The sequence below is a fragment of the Solea solea genome, chromosome 10 (assembly GCF_958295425.1).
Source record: "Solea solea chromosome 10, fSolSol10.1, whole genome shotgun sequence".
Classification (NCBI taxonomy): domain Eukaryota; kingdom Metazoa; phylum Chordata; class Actinopteri; order Pleuronectiformes; family Soleidae; genus Solea; species Solea solea.
In genome coordinates this window covers 27,675,456-27,684,077 of record NC_081143.1, presented here as the reverse complement: position 1 = coordinate 27,684,077, position 8,622 = coordinate 27,675,456, and the positions used below count along the sequence as shown (strand labels likewise).

General features: G+C 38.9%; 1 protein-coding gene and 1 non-coding gene across 3 annotated transcripts in view; one reads left to right on the top strand and one right to left on the bottom strand.

The window, feature by feature from the left end:
• Nucleotides 1-78, bottom strand: part of trnas-gcu (transfer RNA serine (anticodon GCU)) — an 82-nt gene extending 4 nt beyond the window's left edge. The window contains exon 1 of the tRNA in view: nucleotides 1-78. This exon is cut by the window's left edge and continues 4 nt beyond it. This is a non-coding gene — a tRNA (tRNA-Ser).
• Nucleotides 1-8,622, top strand: part of LOC131467035 (teneurin-3) — a 566,025-nt gene that overhangs the window by 33,905 nt on the left and 523,498 nt on the right. The gene's annotated exons all lie outside the window — the stretch shown is intronic.

The following is an 8,622-nucleotide window of genomic DNA, read 5'->3' as shown; positions in this document are numbered from 1 at the left end:
GAGGATGGGATTCGAACCCATGCGTGCAGAGCACAATGGATTAGCAGTCCATCACCTTAACCACTCGGTCACCTCGTCCCCTTTACAGCTGCATTTTAAGAGAAAATTGTGGAAAACCTAATGCATTGTGATGGCTGTTAACGGTATACATTGGGCATCTTTATTGCAATCTGGATTAAAGTTGGCTTGGGGGTAGGGTTAGATTGTAACCCTCAGTGAGAGTGAGTGGGATCCCAACCTGTTCATGCAAAGCATGTAAACACAGGTGATAAAGTGTTGCAGCCTTGGTGGAGGTCTGTGCGCTCTGACTGATCATGTTTTACACATTGTAAATACTTTACTTTATATAATTTATTGTCGTGTTTAATATTGAACACATTGCGGAACCGTATGTCACTCCCTGTCTTTCTCAGTCTGCTTCAACATCCACACATGTTCCCCAGTGTCTGAATTCATGTCCAGTTCACAGGCATTAGGAGCTCCTCCAGGCTGGTTATTGATTTCCATCCTTGGCATCTCTCTCTCTCACTCTCTCTCTCTCTCTCTCTCTCTCTCTCTCTCTCTCTCTCTCTCCCTCTCTCTCTCTCTCTCTCTCTCTCTCACACACACACACCCCGGGATTCATGTCCCAACCCTTTGACACATGCTGAAAAAAAATCCTTCACAGACTTTGCTTAAAAACCTTCAGGTGAGCCTCAAATGTGATGGGTCGCATGAAAGGCGACTTTTACCTTAAAGAAAACATTTGACATCGCCACGGGGTTATTGACACGTCGGTGTGCCCACATACATTCAGACAATGATTGTAGAAATGTTGGTTATATTCTATTGAGATTCAGCAAACCATTCTTCTTCAGCTGAAAATAATGCTGCTGCTGCTGAAGGAATGATTGATTTTTACAGATTTTTTCCATTCTCTCCCATTTCTTGTGGACCACATCTTGTTGTCACCTTAAGAATGTGTAGTTATATCACCATTACACTAAAAAGCTTACATTCCCACACCAAAGTCCATGGAAAAAATATGGAAATCACTGCACACAGAAACTATTGATCCACTGCTGCCTCCATCAGTCAGTTCAAAGATTCTAACAAACTAAATGAGGCAGTGGGAGATCAGTAGCTGGTGTCGCTGTGCTGCGGGAGTGTACGTGATGTTTTTAGTTGGAAGAGTCTGTCTAACCACGAGGTAAAGCAGCAAACATATTCTAGGTTTATTGGAGGATTAAGCTGGCAAAGAAAATCAGTTCCCCTCATCTTCGAAGTTCCCACTCCCATTCTTTGTCTAACACTGTGTGGTTGGCTGCACACTGAGAGGTGTAACGCCGCCATCCACACTTCTTTCTATATCACAGTACGAAGTTCTTCATCACAGTTCCGTGACAGCAGTGCGCTGACGGTGCTGACTACGAGTCACTATCTGATAAATGTTATCTTTTCATTTTCATTTTCTTCTGTTTTTTAGGAGATTTCCTTTTCAAAGTGAAATGTTACATTTTGAGAAATGTGCAAATGTTCATCTTGAATATGTAGAAAAAGTGAAAACAGAGAATTTGTTTGGTCTTCTACCAAAAATCATTTTCAGTAGAAGGTCACATTCTCTTCTTTTGGAATAACATTTTCCTCAGCACCCATATATTTGCAACTAAAAAGTTTTATTTTTAACACTTTTGAATGGTTTCCTGTGCACGTTGCTACAGTCATTGTGTGTGGCGCTCTTGCACTAAATGCAATGGCCTACATCTCAATACACAGTAGCACCAGTACAGAGACGAACACCAGTGCTTTCATATAGAAATCAACCTAGCCAAGGACAGGTTACATTGATTTGTGGAGTGTATTTGTATAGTGCTTTCCTAATCTTGATGGCTTTGCACTACAGTTTTTCCATTCACCCATTCACTCCAAATTGATACAGAACATCTATAGTCAGTGCTTCTATTATGACCTTCGCTCAGGAGGTTGTGTTTTCGTTGGCGTGGGTTTATCTGTACATTTGTTCTTCTTTTAGCAACTTCCTCTCTACAGTTTTTGACTAATCATTCAAAATGTTTTATGATGGGTAGGTGAAAATGATTAAGTATTAAATGTACTCATTTCAGAAAACACAGGGGACAAAGTGTTTCCATGCTGTGTTTCAAATTCCAGGAGCTATTTCGGGTGAACAAACTCTGAAGATATATAAATGACATCCAAGTCAAAATCAAACAATGTGGTTATAAGACTGGCTGACGACTGCTTGCCACTTAATTGCAGCCAGACCAGGTGAGAGGAGTTTTCCTAATGATCCAACTCCTCCCACCCAGTTCCTGCAGGGACAGACCTTCTCAGAGGATTGTCTCAATGCAGTGATCGCAATTTAACCACTTGTAGTGTTTGTAGGTGAAATAAAGACACAAGTGTGATGATGATAAACACTTCTTGGTTATAAAATAGTTAGGTTTAGGCTCAGTGAATAACTTAAAAAGATTAGGGTTTGGAAAAGAAAACACATCATGGAAGTTTTTTTGGATATTCTGCTTACTTGCATCGTGTTACGTGGAACCACCACCACCACCAACAACAACCACCTCTCCTGTGCCTCCAGGTGAGATTTTTGCCTCTAGAAACATTGATATGATGCAGGGGCTGTCACAGTTAAGGAATTCCCACTGCTGTTATAGGTGTCATTGTTAGAGAATTGCAGATTTACTAATTTGTTGGTGTGCATCTTTATTTATTTATTAGCTTTATCCATCGTCCCTCTCCAATATCTGCTTTCTTCAGTGTGACATTTTGTTGCTGTAAGATGTTTCTTCCTAGCTTAGAGTGAGTAGCTATGGCTGGCTGTAAACTGCTAGCTGCTGGGCTTGGATTAAAAAAAAAAAGATGTTGCAAACAGAGGGTCGTATCAATTTAACTATATTTTTTGGATTGTTTGGTCAAAGTAGTTAAAAGTGGCACAAATTGAAAAGACAAACGTTACGTCGTCACAGTGCGTTAGCTTATCTGTCACTGCTGCTATTGCGCCATGTTTGCGTCACGGTACAGTTCGATACGGCTTGGAATGAAAAACCCTGAGTCTGGCTAGCGTTTCGACTGGGAACAGTACATTTTTACTTGGTAGGCGGGGTTTGCGCTGGGCCCGATGACCGCGTCAGCGAGATACACAGGTGAGACGACGTTGCACAGATAAATAATGACAACAACACAATGGAGGACAAGAACAAGACATCAAACTATGTGTTAGATTAGACTGCGGGTGCAGTTTGGTTCAGTACCATACCGTACTGAACCAAACTGAATTATTCCACTTGGTGGAAACACGGCTTTGTTTCTGTCTGAAGTGTGTGGTTATCCTCTTCTACGATGGCCTTGTTTCTACTGCAGTGTTTCATTTTACAGCTCCATACATGACAATTCAACAACTATTTGTTTATTTTTTTTCGGTATAGAATGTATAAATTTAACGTCCCCCATACTTTTCAGAAAAGTCATTTCTGGGAGACCCAGACTAATAATAAGCAGCAGTTATGAGCAAAAGAAGCCTTGATGAAGTTACTATTCATATAATTAACAACTCTCTAGCTCACCTGCAGCGTTTGGCATCAAAAGTGACAGAGCTGTTATTAGTCGCCGTGAAGACGGGGGACATGACTTGCTAATGAGTCATTTGTTAAACATTAGCAACGTCAACAGCTCGCTAACATGCTAATAAAAAACACTGTTAGAATAATGTTGATTTGAAGCTTGTTCCAATTTGTGCTGTATGTTAGGGTTAGCTGAACCGCTAATAGTGATGTATCTGTCCAGAGAAAGTCCATTTTAAATACTTTGGTGTCATTTTAATGCTCGTGAATGTTGTTGTTTTTTTATATATATTACAACATGGTTTTGACAACTTTATTAATTCACATGTACATATAAATTAATATACGATGTAAAATAATTATATAACTCCAATGTGACTAATTACCGTGCTACGTTTGTGTGTTGTCCACACAGTGAATCATAATGACTTTAATGACAACATGACCTTTCATGAGGCACTACTGTCAGGTTAACATTTACACTGCTCAAGGTGATTTTAACATCCCTCGAAAGAATTGGCATTTCCCCTTTTATTTAAGTTTAGTTTGGGTATTTATGGGCTCTACAAGGTGAATTCACAGCCTCGGGAAAGACATCGCCATGAGACCAACAAGTCAGGAGCAGATAAACATTATGTTTACTCAGTGCTGTATATTCACGCTGTGTTCTTCACACTTCATCCACTTTTAATCTCTACCACTTGGACCCAGGAACACACAAATACAAAATGACCTCATTTAACTAATATGAGTGACTTTTGTAACTTGTAAAAACACAATGACTCACCACCATTGTATAGTTTTTACATATTTAAAGTTTTTAACATATGTTATTGTTAAAGCTACAGTGACTGATTTTGCTTGAATTAGTTTTGTTGTTGGTGTGATTACTCTGCCTCCGTATGGCCTTTGTGAACAGTAGCAATGTAACATTATTTGTTTGCTGCCTCTTTGTCAAGGAAAACTATTTGACCTGACTGGGGGAGTGCTTGTGTGTATACAGCAGCAGAGCAGGGCGAGTGCAAGTTTTTCAAACGGTGAATTCACTGCTTAGATTTTGTGTTTTCAGTCAAACTCCAAGCACTTTGCAGTCGTCTCACTTTGCTTGCTCGATGTTGCCGTTTCCTCCGTCTGTCATGACATGAAATGAATCACTTCCTGTGTGCAGCGCGGGAATGTCAAGGGGCGACACACGATCTCACTCGGCGGTAGTTTGAATGAAACGGACATTTGTTTACATTTAAAACTTCACCTTAGAGCTTGAAGAAGACATTGAATGTGTGTTGAATCTTTGGAACGGCAAAGCCTTGGGTCAGGCTCGCGTTTTTTTCTGCTCGGGTCAGGCTCGCGTTTTTTTCTGCTCGGTTTGTGGCAACAACAAGGCGTCAAACTTTGTATGAAAATAGACTGCGGACCATACCATTTACTCTGGTGCCCCAAGGGAAGTGTGCCTAAAATATATGTACCATACTGAACTGTTCCAAACCATTAAAACATCCACATAAAGGCCATAGGTCCTCCTCAGCACGAATGAATGACATGTCAGCTTGTCAGCTTGTCAGTTTTGTGGGTATAGAGTGAAGAATCAGGTGCTGCTCAAAGTTTATTCTCTTCTGGTATTTAAATGTAAAAAAATAGTTATCAAAAAATATACAGAATAGGACATTAACTGGAGGAAGATATGAATAATTAACAAGGAATCTCCTTATTTTATTGATTAGTCAATGGTATTTATTTAATCTTTTAAGAAAGAACAAAATGTACTTGTCGAAAAGTAAGTAAGTAAGTTTTGTTCTTCTATACATTTTTTTTTTTTTTCTACTGTCAGTTGTCCATTGACATGCACGAGAAAGGACACCGTTCTGCCAGAGCAGACCTGTGCAGGACAGTCACGCAGAGCACTGTCAAAAAAATCCAGTCCAAATATTGAGATCGAGCACAATTTTTCTTTTTTCTTTTGTGGAACTCGCAGCCATTAGTGGCTCTGCGCTGCCTTCTGCTCTCGGACATGATGGTGTCCATTTCCTCCTGACAGGTGAGAAGATAATAAGTGCATTTTTTTTATATCGGGGACACAAAAATATCCACAGCCTTTACACCTGCCAATAAAATGTTATATTTAAATTTTCTCCAGTGAATAATATTCAGTCAATTTAAATATGTGCATAACATTCCTCTCAGTCCTATTGCACTGATTCTGCTTGTTTGAAAGGAGAAGAAAAAAAGTGTAATCCTATCAAGTCCTATCCCTTCTTTACAATATGTCTTTAATTTTAAATGTTAAATGATTAAACCCTTGCTGCAACCTGAAAGTCAAAAATATAAATCATTCTTCACAATATGTAATAATTCCATCACATTAACTTGTTCTCTTCACTCGTGGGAAAAGGTCAAACATTAAAAATCCTGTAAAATATGCATTTGTTCCCATATTTGACCGTTAAATCTACAAAACATCTGCTCTGTCTGACAGAGAACGCTGTTATGTAACTTAGCATAGAAGTCTTAGCACAAACTGCACATTTGCACTATTTACATATAATCCATCATTGTTAGTTGTTCGTCAAGTTAATTCACATGCATTCTGGCATTTCATTTCTCTTATTCTCTGTACAGTCGTGACTTGTGTCCTTGAATTTTCACACTTTTCAACTTTATTTTAAAACTAAACTGTAAAAGTAAACTTTATTACTTTACGATACACAATACATGATTCACGATACCAATAATATCACGATACAACAATGTGATAATCAATATATTCTTTAACCAGGTCACTTTCACCCATCTATCTATCTATCTATCTATCTATCTATCTATCTATCTATCTATCTATCCTTCCTTTACTTCGCATTTTCAGTTCAAGAGTAATTTGAATAGATTCTTCTTGGAAATGTTCCTGATCTGTTCTATCAATTTCAAAAGAGCAGTTGCCTTAATATCACATTTTCTACATTTTACGTCCTGAATGTGATTCATTTGAACGTTTACCACTTATTCACCCCAAAATTCATGATTTAGTCAAGACAATGGGTGAGTAATTCTCAGTTGAAATGATAACCAGTCCAGTTTAGTTGACGACAGTTGCTTGTGTCATAAAATGCTGCCGTTTACCCAGTGAGTGATTTTACTTTATGCTGATGATACAGTTCATTTGTCAGAGGATGGATTAAGAGTGAAACCACGCACTCACAATAATCCCAGTCCAAACAGTGCTGCTCGATGGAATCTATGATGGTTTTTGAAAACCCTTTTTTTAACCCTTTTTTGAAAGTGTTACCTTTTGAGCACACTCTTTGTGACATGCGCTCCGTTGCCCTTCAGATTAGATGACGTGCTCTGTTGCTGTGTTTTGTCCACATCGTCTGGAGAGCTGCTATGACAACCCCATTGCCTTCCGAACAACGAGAGGCAGAAATCAATAACCCTGTTGCCGTGTCTCATTCCTCTCTGCTGACAATCTAAAAGAAAAAATGTGTGTACATGTGTGTGTTCATGTATCTTTTTTTTGTTGGGAGCTCGAGGAAATATTGACCTTGTTCAGACAAAAACAAACTGTCATTTCCCCGGTCCTGGTATTTTCTTACGGGGTGAGATGTGAGTTTGAAGTTTGGTTAAGGTCGGGCGAGAGATGATTGTGGTTGGAGTTAATTTGTCTGTGATGAATGGAGGTCAGTGCAAAAGAATCACTGTGCAAACTTGTGCGTGTTCAGAATCTCTCAGGATGTTTTTCACCACTTAGGTCTGACTGTGTTGGTAGAATCACATGAAGCCAACTTTTCATGTTGGGTTTTTGTACGATATTGTACCCTACAATACACCGATCTGTAAAGGTTTCAAACCTTAACAGACATAACTTCAGTTAGGTGAGGGCGTATACTGTACTTACAGTGGCTGAAACATCCATCTATCATCTAAATGAATTAGAAAAATCATGAGATTCTTGCATTTTACTTGTTTTTTCTGTGTTTTATGTATACAAACAAGTCTCAAACCTTTAAGGATGAAAATATAGTGACAAAATGACAAAGGTTCAGTCAGAAAATGATGTTTAATGGAAATGACTCTTGTTTAATTTACAGATGGATAGAAAGACGCATGCATTTTATTGTCTTGTGTTACAACAGTATGGTATCAGGCACTAATCAATCTATACAAAGTAGATTATTACAGTTTTTATATAGTCTAATCAAAACTGTAATATTGCGTAAAAAGGTGTGTTTTAATCAGGTCTCTCTTTCAAACTTATCTCAATAAGATCGCCTGCATAAGTAAAGGTTAACTACACAAAGGGAATAAATACTTCCTCTCCGCCGTCTTTCCTTCCTCCCAACACTGTGAAATGTCAGGCGCTAAGTCAGACAAAGAGTGAAAATGAAGTGGTCACACAGTGGTAATTGACTCCTGCTCAATCTATACGTCTGCACAGGTGTTCATCCAAGTGTGATAATTGCCTCAAAGCCATATATAGCTTTTATCATTCTTAGGCATTGATTTTAAGCGCACACACACACACACACTGACTCCCAACACGCATACGTACGTGCATACACATGCGCCTACTGTCCCCGGTGTAATGGCGTAAAGAGAGGTGATAACAATGTGTCTGACACTTATTTCTCTCTAACAGTCTCCAGAGCCTACAGGGCCACTTACGTTGTCTTATCTCATTTCCTGCTCTTGGTTTCTGTACTTTTGCTAAAGGGGTTAGGAGTTAAGAGAAGACACTAACACGATTTCGGGCACCTTGGTTTTGTTTACTCAGATCCTTGGAACACGTTATTTACTCTAATCCTTGCCGCTATCCAGAAAACGAGTATGTAATGTAATGAACAAAGTTTTGTTACAGAAACAAAGACTTCAAAGTTGTTAAAATAAGTCAAAACAAAGTAAGGCACCTGGAATCCTAGTACTTTCTTGCTTAGTTAGTCTTTCTATGATGTTGTGACGTGAAATACAATGGGGTGTCAACACGGGATGTTTTATTCTGAAAAGTAAACCGGATGTTTTATTTTCCTACTTCCTCTCCCGCTCGTGCTGAATTCTGCTGAAT